The sequence below is a fragment of the Brachycentrus maculatus genome, unplaced genomic scaffold (assembly GCF_059751285.1).
Source record: "Brachycentrus maculatus isolate JH-2025_06_01 unplaced genomic scaffold, ASM5975128v1 h1tg000204l, whole genome shotgun sequence".
Taxonomy (NCBI): Eukaryota; Metazoa; Arthropoda; class Insecta; order Trichoptera; family Brachycentridae; genus Brachycentrus; species Brachycentrus maculatus.
Window position 1 is genome coordinate 590,717 of NW_028280955.1, and position 14,931 is coordinate 605,647.

Genomic DNA, 14,931 nt, shown 5'->3' on the forward strand with positions numbered 1-14,931 from the left:
GAGTTTTCCTAGATTATTTATTTTTTAGTTTTAGAAAAAAAATATCAAATTAAATAGTATTTTTTTGTTTAAATGTATTGATTTAAAAAAGCAAGAACAAACTAAAAAGTAATTATTTTATTTCCTCCTATCCTGTCCAAATACTTGTTCACGAAATCTAGATTATCTCCAATTACAGGAGTTATTTTCATATTATTTTTTGACATCTCATCAAAGATGAAGAGTAATTATCTTTTAAACCAGCCCATGATGGTCGTCAGCCCCACAAATGCCCAGACTTCCATATTCATCTTCATCTTTTATGTCAAAAAATAATATCTTAATTTTTTCTTCTCAGTCAAATCCACCTGATAAAATATAGTGATACCTCTCAGAACTGCGCCGCTGATGGAATAATACAGCATTAGAAAGTATGTGTAACTCTACACCCTAAGCTCTCAAGCTTTTTTAGTCAAGCACCACCTGCTAAAATACAATGATACCTCGCAGCACTGTGCCGTTACAGTTAGGAATGGTTTCAGTAAGCACTAGATGGAATGAAATACAGCATTAACACTTTTTCATGAGTGACAAAAGTGTATGAAACTCTCAATTTTTTGTTCTCAGTCAAATCCATCTGATAAAATACAGTGATACCTCTCAGCACTGCGGCGCTGATGAAATAATACAGCATTAGAAAGTATGTGTAACTCTACACCCCAAAGGCAATTGTCCACTAAACGGGATTTCACCGTCCGGCAGTCCGGTTTTGAAAAATGAAAACGAGTACGACAGTTTATCGTGATCGAATTTACGCGTAACGTGTTCACGCACCGATCTAAAGCTCCAATCCGAAGAAAGATGGACAAAAGCACAAGCCAATCTAAGCCGATCGTTGTTTTAAAACGACGTGCCGGACGGTAAAATTATACGGAATTCCGGATAGTGGACAATCGCCCTAAGTTCTCAAGCTTTTATAGTCAAGCACCACCTGCTAAAATACAGTGATACCTCGCAGTACTGTGTTCGTACAGTCAGGAATGGTTTCAGTTAGCACTAGGTGGAATAAAATACAGCATCAACAAGTGTAAGTTACTCTACACCCGAGTTTCTCAAGATTTTTTATTCAAGTACCACCTGCTATAATGCAGTGATGCCTCGCAAAGACACGGCCGCTTGCGAGCAAGCCGGATGGGACAGCGGATGGTTTCGGTCAGCATTAAATGATATGAAATACCGCATTATCATTTTTTCATAAAAAAGCATATGATAAATGCTAAGAAGAGTGTTGTATAAAAGTCTTCACTCTTTGTACTCAGCTTTTTTTAGTCAAGCTTCACACGCAAAATTTAGTGATACCTCGTAGCACTGTGTCGCCACAGCGACGGCCGCGGCCGCTCGCGAGCGAGCCGGATGGGATACAGGATGGTTTCGGTCAGTACTGGATGTAATGAAATACAGCATTATCAAATGTGTGTATCTCAACACCGTAGGGTTACAAACTTTTTATCAAGCACCACCTACTAAAATACAGTGAGTGAGTGTTGTAGCACTGTGCGGCTGGTCAGGAATGGTTTCAGTCGGCAACCAGATGGAATAAAATACAGAATTAGAAAGTATGTGTAACTCTTCACCCTAGGTTCTCAAGCTTTATAGTCAAATACCACCTGCTAAAATACAGTGATACATCGTAGCACTGCGCGGCTACAGTCAAGAAAGGTTTCAGTCAGCACCTTATGGAATGAAATACAGCATTAGAAAGTTTGTGTACCTCTCTACGCCCTTAGTTCTCATTTTTTTTTACTCAAGCACCACCTGCTAAAATACCATGATGCCTTGCATACCAAATACTGCGCACAACGAATCACACGATGAACTTGCTTCACATAACAGACTGTATTGTATTTTATCTTCCGCTTGAATGCTCCAAGAAGAGATGACAACTGAAGAGCTCCAAGCACTTCTAATCTAAAAACATGACAAATCTCAAAAGGAAGCTTCATCTAATAGCAAAAAGAACCAATTAAATAAAAAATCTCAACTGTTGTCAACAAAGACATCCTGGTCAATAGGAGGGGAGGTTCAGAAGTTTACCAATTCTCACTTTTCAAAATCAGGTAAGGCCAACAGGATTAACGATCTATACAATGATATCCTTGCCCATTATTTCCGACAAGTGTTGAAAAGGATGAAACAGATAACCATGGAAAGGTTTTTCAAGAAGCCAGCAGCCAAGAAACAAAGGATGGAACAAGACGATTTGACTCTGCAAACCTCTCCTTAATCTGAAAATGACTAAAATAAAATGTTAGTATATTTTTTATGTTACACATCCATATTCTACACAACAGAACAAATAATATTTTATAACATGTATTGCCATGGAAAAACGCGTTTCAATTAACGAACGTTTCGCATAACCAACTTTTTCCTGGAACCAATTAAGTACGTTATGTGAGGCATCACTGTATGGTATTTCGTCATTTTTCGACAGATCCAAAGATGAATTTAATTACTCTTATCTTTTTTTAGGCTGAAAGATTAATTTAATTTATAATGAAAATGGAAAAATAAAAAATGATCAGAAAAAAATACAATGAATATAAAAGCGTATATTTATATTTGTATATTACTGTCCATCCTTGCACATTTATTATTACACATTGTATAGAAGGTTCCGTGAAAACTTCCATAATTAAATTCATGAAACGTTGGCACCAATTTAAAACAAACATGTCATCCAAGGGTTATAAGGTAAGAGTAAGGGTTGAAAAATACATACAAACACAAGTGTGTATAGTAACATCCAATATAACAAAGAAAAAATATATTTAATAATTAAAAAAAAATTAAATACGAATACCATTTATTTTTACGAGAGTGTTTGGTTTTATGAGAACGAAAAATGACAAAGTGAGCATACAAAAAAATGAAAATCAACTTGCATGCATATCAATCCCTTAGCTCATTAATACAATATTTATAAATTTTCTGGAGAGGATGATTAACTTTTTAACACAAAACTGTAAAAAATACTCCGAAACTTCTTACGTTTTAACTTTTTTTAAATAAAAAATAGTTTTTTTTTTACAAAATCTAGGATATTTCCTAAAATGAAAATAATAATAAAGGAGTTTTCTTAGATTATTTATTTTTTAATTTTGGAAAAAAACTATCAAATAAAATAATTATTTTGTGTTTAAATGTATTGATTTAAAAGAGCAAGAATAAACTAAAAAGTAATTATTTTATTTCCTCCAAAATATTACGGAAATTCAAATATATTGTTTTATTATAAATTGATATTTCATGTTTTAAATAAAGTTATCACACTAGTGTGAATTTTATATTTTAAACAAATTATATTTGATAATTTGCAATTTTATAAAAATAGATCGTTACTTTATGAATCTTGAAAAACTTTTACGGAAGCTCTCTTAAATAAGCTTTCCTCGTCCTGAGAAAAATCTCCTTCTATTAATCTGTAATTCAATCCGTTTGAAATTATTGTGGCAAACTGATATATTAAAGTTTTTCCATTTGTTTTTTTAATTTATTTAAAAAATATAAAAAAATAGTGAAAAGTGAAAATCACGACGAGGTTTATAAAAAAAAAAACACTGGAAATATTACATTCTAAATATAAGGGTAGAAATGATATAATTTTATTGCTAAAAGCTTTATAATTTAGATACAATTTTGAAAATAATGACGCATTCAGATTTAAGATAGTAAAAATACGTTTTAATTTACGTATTATATTGAATCATTAAAATATTCTAAGATTGCTAGTCTCGTTAAATATCAAGCATAAATTTGTTAAAAATTAAGGTTCTCATGTTTAAATTACTTGAATATTCATTAAACCCTTAAACGCTAGTCATAACATTAACTTGACATTAAGATAAGGGTAGGTTATATTGAAAGCTGTTTATTTAAAAGTCCGTTAAAATATATAAAGGTCATCTGACTATAAGGCGGAGCGATTCAAAAGTGGGCGGAACCTTAAGGGGTGGGGGGGAGCTCAAGTTTCACAACGCGCGGTGCTATTTTGTGATTCGGGCTGATTTTACAAGCGATTTCAAAATGCAAATGTATTTTAATTACTAGTTTGTTTTTTTGTTGTTGTTATAAGTAACTGTCAGTTATCTCCGATCAAAGTGGGTGGGGCAAACGAATGTGGGCGGAGCCTTGTCGTCGTTTTTTTTTGTTTCTCACACTATTTAAAAATAAATAATTACGTGTCTTGTACAAAAGCATAAAATTATCCCATAAAACAAGATTTTACAATTTTCATAATAAATTATATATTTTTTTGGGTATTTGTAATAAAATATGAATTATTTTTTTTATGAGTAAGTACAATGGGTAGTGAAGCTTTAGAAAATAGATTATAATGTTTACAACATTTTGAGTGTCCAAATCCTTATTCAAAAATCTGGATTATCTCTGCTTAGGAGTCATTTTATACATTTTTAACACCTCAAAATAGACGAAGAAGAAGATGATTCAAAGGTTGGCTTTTAATGATTTCAAATATTTGATATAAATATTACAAATATAACATAATTGTAAAATAAATGGTATTTTTGTATCAATTATGAATTTTTAAAATATGATAGAATATGATATTTTTTTATATTTTGAAATGAGAAATGATGTGTGTGAATATTAAAACTTACATGTGTATGTAGGTAAATTATCAAAATTCACTGAACAGCATGTCTCTCGATCTTCGTATTGTTTTGGGAAAGATCAGCACTGAGTCCTCAATCACAGTCAAACACAAATCACACAAAAACAAAACTTCTCCAAAATAATGAAGAAATGAAAAATATAACGAAAACCAAATACGAAAATAAATTAACGTTGTCCTGTATCTGTCAAAACTGTCACGAATCTGTCATTATTTTTCTTCGAATTGAAACCGCAGCGAAATTTTATTCCGAAAAATAAATGAAAGTTCTAACAGGCGCCATTTCAAAGCATTTATTTTGGAAATTAGATCTCGCACTAAAAAAAACACGTGAATTAATAACGTATAATTAAAGCACAGCTTAAATCAAAATGGTGTTTTTGAAAAACCCAAATTAAATCAAGTTTTTCATGTTTGGTGTTGGCATATGCTTAACTTAAATACTGTAGTGAAATGTAAAATGAATTAAGAATATTTAATGTTTAAAGACCAGAAAGATTAGTGATACATTAGCTGAAGATTGCACTAGGGGGCGTAGGTTCTATGTACAGTACGTTAGGGCCCTTTCACACTAATTTGTAAAAGCCACCGTACGACTAGTATATTTGACCGTGAGAAATGCTACACGCCCACTTACTTGTTTCACATACGAATATAAATAAATTCTCTTTTTAAATCACATTTACATCGAGAATACAAATTGAGCATTGTTTTTGTATATATTCAATATAAATAAATTGAAATAAGAGTAAATGTATTTTTTTAAATGTCACAAAATTAAAATATTAAAAATGGGTTTTCAACTACGACAGCTGCCGTTTTCCCTGAGATAATTATAGCTTTCACGATCGAGCAATGTGCCCTCATGATCCGTCACACAGCGAACACCAAACTTGACAAACAAAACGTTTCGCAATCAAACATAAATGAAACTGAACACAAAAAATTAAAAGAGTCGTCGCGCGGCGTACGTACGTTAACAGTCCGCGCATTCGACCTCAGCTTTATTAAATAAACTTATTTGTATAGTAGAAATGTTGAATTTAAGTGGAAAAAGGCGGCGGTGCGTCTCAGTAGCGGATATCGGGCACCGACTGTCCGCATCAAGACCGGCAACCCCGTAGACCGAAGGGCGCATGTCTATAAACCAGCGAAAACGGTAGCTATATGCCGCGCGAGCATCGCCCAGTGCGCGAATCGAGCCTACGAGACGCGCGGATACCTTTGAGCTGGTGGTATACCCTTCCCTCTCGTTCCCGGCCGATAATCTGTAACGGTTGGTCTCCCGTCTCTATCCGTCGCGGCTCGACTCTGTCCATGCACGGAGTACGGACGTGCTTTATTCAGCCCCGAGCTGCGACCCGCGCTCCCGGCGGCGGAGTTTTCCGAAGGTGGGCGGGGGAGGCCGACGTTTGGCGGAGATGGGCGGAAGTAGCCGAGGATTGCCGAGACAGGAACGCCTAGTCGATACGGAGGCGAGGTCGTCATGGCTGTGAGGCCTCCATTTCAAGTGTGGGATGAAAAATCGGATTTTACCCGCGGCCCTTAATACGGCCGGCCTTAAGGTCCATGTAGCACTCGGAGGAATCTCCTAGAACGATTCTTGCTTATCCCTTATTATCGATAACAGATACTTTCACGAGAGAGACAAATCCTCCTGCAAATTAGTTATCTCCTATACGCTTCCAATTTTTCCTTTCTAAGACATTGAATTCTTGAGCGCTTTTCCTTTTACTCTTTAACTTTTCCGAAATAATAGATTATTTCAAATAATACATATCATAAGGATTTTAAAACAAGAAACACCTTCATATAAAGTAACAAAGTACAATTTTCGCCTCATTTATGAAAATAAAAAAAAAATCTTGTCTTTAGTTTTTTTACAAAGACCAGTATTCATTTAAACCCATTCGATACGTACCTACTCAATATTAACTCTTTGATCATCAATTTAAATAAACTTATATCTTTACTTTAAATATATTACTTTACAATAAGTTACGGTTTTCATATTGTCGAAAAAAACATGATTTCGTTTGTTTTTGTAAACACTTTCACAAAATTTGTACTAAAGCAATAATTGTTTTAATATTTATTTCAAACAGGATTTCATAGTCTTATTTTCTTATAAAAATAACATAAAATTTTAATTTTCTTTCACAACTACATGAATAGTATTATGCATTAAAAAATAAAAATAACATAAATATTACTGGAAGTGAACAATTTAAAAATAAGCAAAAACTGAAAACTAAACTATAGATCTGCTGGACAAGCAATTATTAAAATCAAGTGTAGCATAAATTATCATATTAAAAATCATCCGACTAATATATTCGGTGATCTGATATATCTACTTCATCAGGGAGTTTAATTTTTATTTTTGAACCAATTAATCTATTTTTCCTATCCACGAGATAATTAATCAATTAAGTATCCATCAAATTCCTTATACCAAACCGATTACAAACTCAAACCCCGAAAATATGTGTAAAAAAACCCCTTAAATTTAGCACTTAAATCGTACGTACTCGGTTTATTGGACCACTGGGGTAAAAAAATGCTTTGTTTGTTATTTTTATACAATTATTGTTATACTCAGGTCATTAGATATTATGGCATTTTTAAAGGATTTTAATAAGATGTTTAGATCCAATAAAACGAAATGTCGCGTTGACAATCTACGTACATAATGTATGTAACTACACACTTAGACTCGCATCATTAACTTTCATACATCTCTTGACACACTTAACATGTAGACTTCCAACAGCATCTACTTAACTTATGCATTGTTATATATTCTTGTTCTTTCGAATTATAAATTTGCTTGTTGAAGCGCGATGTTTCGTGTTTCTTGAAATAAGCTTGTTATGCAGGCAAATGTTTATTTTTAAACCAATTATTAATATATCTTGCGTTATTGTAGCGAATAAAAAATTGAACAAATATATTATACGTATAAAAAAACAACAGTAAAAAAAATTATATGAATTACGGAAAAAAATAAACTTTTTAACCAACCAAAAAACTACATTTATAAAATACTAACACAAAATGCTACTTTATGTTTTGACTTTAATATCAATATGGTTTTTAAAAACGCACAAAAAGTGACGAAAAAAGCATTTTTTTTAGCATTTTAGAAATATTAAAATGATCGTTTTTTTCTTTTGTTTACATTTTCTAAGCTGAAAATAAAATATATTTTTTAAATTTATGCATAAAAAAGTTATTTAATAATATCAAAGACTGTTTTTCCGATTCACAATAACTAATTTTAATTTTCATTAACCGATCTCGTTTCAAAAAAATCTTATCTATCTGGATTTTGAAAAATGCATATAAGTTAAATTACTTATAAACATGATATAATTTCAAAAAAATTCTGCACACGCTAATATAATAAGTAATTAATATTTGATTCTAATATTTTTTTGTACCTCAAACATAAGACTGATCACTTTGCCTCCATATAGTAAACATCCAACTGTAAATTGCATTAATTTAGTGTATTGCTCTATGGACCCTGAGGCGTGCATTCTATATAGGCAGAAAAGCAGTGCCTACAATAGATTACTCGCGTTTCATATAGAAACATGACCAGTGCCTACTATGCCTAATATTTCCTCAACCCTACTACCTACCCAGATTAAATACTCTGTGTACGCCACTGTACGCACCATTGATTGCGGATGAGGGTAGGAAGAAGACATACGAGTATATCGTAGTCGTACAGGAGAAAGTCACTAACTAACAAAACATAAAATTTTCAGGAGGGCCATTTAAGTCGCTTTTGCCTGGCAAGAAAATAAACATCAATGCAGTTAGTAATTTTTAACAAGTATATATATTAAACATCCAAGTTTTAAATCGCTTTGGGATTTTTCCAGGGTAACATTAAGCTAGTAAGATATCAAATAGTCCATAATCACGTTTTTGTAAAAAATGCACTTGTTCACTTTCTCTTGTATGACTACGCATTTCAAGGGAAAATTTTATAATTAACATTTAAAAGCAGTATATGTACTCGTCCGTCTCCGTAGTGTAATGTCAGCACGTTCGACTACCGATCTGGAGGTCCCGGATTCGATTCCCAAGGGGGATGAAAAAACATAAGTGATTTTTTCACTGTAATATTTATTCAATATTACCCTGGACTGGTACCTGAAGCGGAGGGCTGATCACCTTTCCTTTATGTGTTAACGATCAAGATAATACTGCGTTTATATGATGCAGTGCCCTATGCACCATTGGAGTGCGGATAAGGGTTTGAATGTATGAAATTGAATGAACATGTACTCGTAGTTAATTATTAGCTCTTGATATCTTTGAGTAGTAAAACCATGTTTTTTCCTTACATACGTTCTTATAATCGTTGATTTAAGTACCATCATCGAAAAAAGTAGCTTTTTCCTTAAATAAAAACAGCCGATTCGTGTAATTGTATAACTGGCAACCCTGATTCGGTAATTGTTTCCGACGCTTTTAGCAGCCGACAAGTTCGGATTGACACCAGACAACAGACAACCCATCCATCACTTGGACCAATCTGTCGTTAGACATGTGGCGAAGCCCAGCGATCCATATTACCGGCAAATTCAAGTCAATTGTTCAAATTACTGTTTTGAAGCTATTAAAAAAAATCATTTCAAATTTTTAAAGTGTCAATAAATTAAAAGGTAAATTGCTTGTTCCAAATCTTGTATCTCCTAAAGTTATTCACCGATTGTGTACACATGTCACTCATTCCTTTTAAGAAAGTCATAAATAAAAAAACTTGATTTTTCAGGAGAACGTTTTCAAAGTTTAAAAATATAATTTAAAATAAATATGAAGCCACTTATTGAACTTTTTACTATGCAACAGATCTTTTTAGGTGAAACCTGAAGGTTTTTTCTCCATTTGAAAAATATTTAGTTTATTTTAAAAAAATAATTAAACAATACCTTTTCTTCAAAATGCAAAAACAACACTTTCTGTCCTCTAGCGGGTAAATATAAACTTAAAAATATGCTGCTTTTGTTGGGATATAGAACGTTTTCTGGGCATTCCGAAAACATGCACAACTGAAAATTAACGATTTTTGATTTATGACGTTGAAAGGAGTGAGTGATGTATATATTAAACATATTCACAGTAAATACATATAAGTTTTTAAGATTTTAATTTAATTGTTTTGTTTATCATTTTTTTTGCTTCGCTACGTTTGTTCACAATCTTAAACTCCTGATGTTATTGAAGGAATTGTTTGAAATTTTAAGACAACGTTACATTTAAATTCATGCGTATAATTAAACATCTATATTAATACTAATATAGGTGTTCGTTTGTTCAAAATTTTATTTCTCAAAAGTCATTCAGCGATTTTTGACACAACTTTGTATTTAAACACGCGCATGTTTATATAATACATTATTTAATCATTGTTTGTATAAAAACTTTGGACATATGGGGTTTTGAACAAACGAACACCAAGATTGTTTCGCAAAGACAGCTTAGTGTGGTATTCCATTCTCTCTGCCTATCCCTTCGTAAAGCAGCGTGATGGTAAGATAGTTGTTTGAGTTTTTGTGATTTTTAACATTTACTCTCCCTATCCTTACTATTCTAAAAAAATAGTGAAGGATATTGCTAACATAGACCAAAGTAGGACACAAAACAAACCTTCTTCTAGTGGAACGGAAGATCTGCTAAAGACAGTCAACCGTCAGCCTTCTCCTGATGCGTTTTACGTAGTTTTCTCCCAGCAATGAGCAAATGCTGAGAAGTTCCTGATTGGCCCCTTATCCCTACTGTTCCCAACACAGATTCAAATAAAACATATTAAACAGCTAGAAGAAACAAAAATCCACTAAATAATCCATAAACCTTGTACAAAATAAACAAAGTAAATAATAAATGCAATTCCCATTTTAAAAAAAACTATCCTATCTACAGACAAGCCTCTAATTGTACTTTGAGAGTTATTCCTATAAAAAACACTGATAAATATTTATTCTGTATTCACTGAAAAATTTGTAAAAATTTTAGGCTTTTGTTATTGATTATTGGAAAAAATATAAATAAATCGTAATGTCTGTTCTCCATAGATAATAAACCATAGGACGAGTGTTTCGGAAGTGGAGATTCGTAAATCCCAAAGCATATTCTATTGCTGGTGTCTCGCGTAATTTTTAGCGAAATATTGTGATATTTCACGTCTCCAAAATATGATGATACGCGCTTTTTGTAAATTTATTTGGGGAAATTCAGCAGGAAAGCGTATCCGGAGGAAAATCGAATAATTTAAGCACTGTAACGAAACCGAATAAATTGGATAGGGGTGTCAATCCAGAGCGTTCTCTCGGCAACGTATAGCCGTTTGGATGTTCAATAAGGGGTGGTAGTGATTTTAAACAAGCACTGTTTTTTAATGGTAAAATATCCTTATTTAGAAGTTTTTGGGCCATTGAATATTCTTAAATAACCGTTTGGTTGTTCAATAAGGGGAAGGGGGTACTGCTTCCAAACAAGTACAGTTTTTTAATAGCAATTTTGTCATATAAAAATAAATATTTTAAATTAAAATATTCTTAAATTAACGATTGGCAGTTCAATAAAAGGGGGTAGTGCTTCCAAAGAAGCGCAGTTTTTAATAGTAAATATCCGAATTTAATATATTGGGCCAATAATTATTCTTCAATATCAAGTATAATATATTTAAATTATTTAAAAAATAATATTGAAAAGAGCGATTGTGTGATTTTGGAAAAATTGAAAAGCATAGTTATGTTGTTAATACTTTTATATATACACACATTTTTATGTATAAACACACAAACACACACATACACACATATGAGCTAACTTGTTATAAGTATGTCAAAAGAAAAAAGCATTTTTTCAATTACTGAATCCAGGCTTTACCCCTTTGTTGAAGTACTGAATAGTGATTGTTTAAAAAATAATGTAATAATAATTATAATAATGACACGAATAATATATATGTATATTTATATAATATATATATATATATATATATATATATATATATATATATATATATATATATAAATATATGTATTTATATATATATATATATATATATATATATATATATATATATATATATATATATATATATATATATATATATACAAGTGTTTCAAAACTTATTGTCCCTTGGGGCTTAATCTAGAGTTTGGTATAATAAATAATAATAAAATATAAATATTAAATTTGTTTTCTGTCCTAGTACATTCAGGCATTTTAAAACCATTTATATATATTTTTTAAATGCCAATAAAAATAAGCTGCAATTTTTACAGTGATTTTCAGCTACCCCACAATAAATGTCTTAACATAATAACGATTTTGTATTATTCAATTAACGCTTTGTCATTGCGATCCCGTGTAAAATCGAGGCAAGTTTCATGAATTCAACACGGAATTTTAACTTTATATTGCTCACAAAACCGTGTTAGTTCGGAGAACCTCTAACATTTTTCTGAACACGCGAACGGATTTACGCCTTCGGCAGATATATCAGTGCAAAAATAAATAATTCAATCCAACGTACATCCAAGTCGTGTATCGGCAGGATTTTTTTATGATCTACAAGATGCATATATTAGCGTATTTTTATGCCATAAAATATAGGTCATGTGCATACACCATATAAATATGTGGAACAAAGCGAGCTTTTTTGGGCTGGTGATATATTATGATATATTGTTTCTGCACCAGAGGGGGTTCGTTCGGATAGAACCCAAAACAGTATCATTGTTCCTTTAAGGCATGCACGGTACCATAAGTTTGAGGGTAAGGATCAGCTTTACCTTGTTCATGATGTCCTTCAAGCTTACCATTAAAATTATAAACAATAATAATATTTTGAGTGCGTCCAAATTTTCAATCGCGAATTATGGAGTCGTTTCTCTCATGGGTTATTTAAATCAAGTATTTTTAGAGATTTTTGGGTATTTACAGAGATTATAACCTATCATAGGTTGGTCTAAGTGCCCACTTTATACACGTGTAGTATTAAAATTAATATTTACTAATTATAAAATAAAATAACCCTTTTATTTTATATTAAATATGTATTATAATATTTCCTTTGATTGACATCTTTACAGAGCAACACATAGGAGTTTATTATTTCATACCTACTTAAAAGCAAAACATAACCTCGTTATATTATATATATAATCAACAAAGAAAGATTCTTATCTCTAACCTTTATATTTTAAAATAAAATAATAATTTATATAAGTTTGATATTTTTTATCACCGTTTTCAAAATGTACTGCCGGACATTTAGACGCATATGATGATGATAATGATAAATAAAAAATAAATACAATCGTCGAGTAGACGAAGTCTTAATTTGGTGATATTTTAATACCACTAAAACCTTTGATATTTATGTAAATAATAGTAATTTTAATTATAATTAACTCAAATACTGAATATTTTGTATTTATTCAATGTAAATAGAAGAACTCGTCAAAGTAAATCTAAAATAATTATTCAGTTGATATATTTCAGTTACTTGCTTGTATCAATGAAATATTGACCCTTTAAAATATTTCTTTGTAGTGCCAAATTCAGAATAATAATAACCCAATTCTCTGAATTATGTTGATTCAAAATCTATTTATCTTCATATTACATACTTTTCAACAAAATATATTGAACCAACTCAATGAATTCTGAAAATTAAATCCTTGTTTGTTTTGAAGAATTATTGTTTTCAAATCATATCGTTTTATTTATAAGATGATACGTAAAAGTTTTCCAGTACTCGGAGGCTAAAGTTTCTTCATCTCCGCAGAGAATTGCACATTACAGATCCTCGTTTCAACAACTGCAGGATATCTCTTATATATATAAAATACTTTCTTATTGCAACATCTGCTCTCATCATAGACAACTTTATGAGTGGTCGCTATATTAAGAACACCATAAATAATAAAGCCCCGACAGTAAAGATTTTATATAATCAAGCGGATAAACGAAGTTCTGGAAGAATTGAAATGGTTTATTGTGCTGCGGCAAAGTAGTTTAGATACTTGAAACTTAAATGTTTTCAATCCTATTCCTTCGAAACATGAAATAAAATTAAGGGACCATAACTAGAATGGTCCAAAAAAGAGTTTTTAACAACATTTTACGCATATTGTTTTACATGAAAACAAAATTTCAAAAAAGTTTCATATTCTTTTGTTACCTTTCAACAACTTATATTTAATTTTTATAATTTTTTCACTTCAAGATTTTTAACTATTACTTACGGTTATCAGACATAAATGACTTATTTTTAATTTTCATGAATATTTCTTGGTTTCTTTTATTCATAAAAGAAACACTCATAACTTCATTTTAGTATTAAGTTAACATACTGACTTTATAAGAAGCGTAAGACTGATCTTATTGCCTTTATGCAATCAACATCATTTATACATAGATGCGATGCTGTAACTTATGCACCATTGGGAGCAGTTAACGATAAGAAGAAGAGGAATAATAAGGAGAACATAAAGGGAATCAATTAATGACAAATTCGTATTTTCAAGTGCTAAATAATAATTAGAAATGTTTGAGATGATTGACAAATACAATATTTGTTCATAGTTCTATAGAATCTGATAATACAAATGAAATCAAAGTATTTTAATAATTTCATAAGATTTATATTATTTCAAACTTTAATCGTTTAAATTTTATGAAATGTGAAAGCATAGTAAATTTGAGGTCAAAAACCAGTTTGACGATTCTTCACAGATCGAGGATATATAACTTATAAAATGAAAGAACTTTTTAAACGCTTGTCAGAAAACCGTTCAGAAAACATAAATTTATAACCTTTCCAAGTTAGTGCTTTTTCTATTTGTTTTTGTCGTCGACCGCTGAAATACCATCGAAAATACACCAGCGTTAATTCCTAAACCAAGTTGAATAACCTTTTGAAATATAAATACAACTTAACTTTAATAAGACAAGAACATTTATTTCAATTTACGAAATGATCACTGAGTATATTAAAGGTCATGTTCTAAGAACTGGTAAAAATAATTAATTTGAACCAAATTTGTAAATATTTCATGTTTTTTAAACATTTTAATCTAAATTTGCGAATCTCAAAGTCGTTATAAATCAACATTTTCTTTTTGGTTAAAAACAGTAAGAAAACTAATGATAAAACTATGTTTTATATATTTTATTCAATGATTTTTATATTATAATGTTAGATTTTTATTTTGAAAAGGTTA

The 14,931-nt window shown here is 30.9% G+C and overlaps 1 protein-coding gene across 1 annotated transcript in view; it reads right to left on the reverse strand.

The window, feature by feature from the left end:
* Nucleotides 1-5,762, reverse strand: part of nAChRalpha1 (nicotinic acetylcholine receptor alpha1) — a 190,777-nt gene extending 185,015 nt beyond the window's left edge. The window contains exons 1-2 of the mRNA XM_088263841.1: nt 5,651-5,762; nt 4,662-4,992 (exon numbers count right to left, since the gene is read on the reverse strand). The gene's annotated coding sequence lies outside the window, so the exon portion shown is untranslated. The remainder of the gene's footprint in view (nt 1-4,661; nt 4,993-5,650) is intronic.
* Between the last annotated feature and the right edge of the window lie 9,169 nt (nt 5,763-14,931).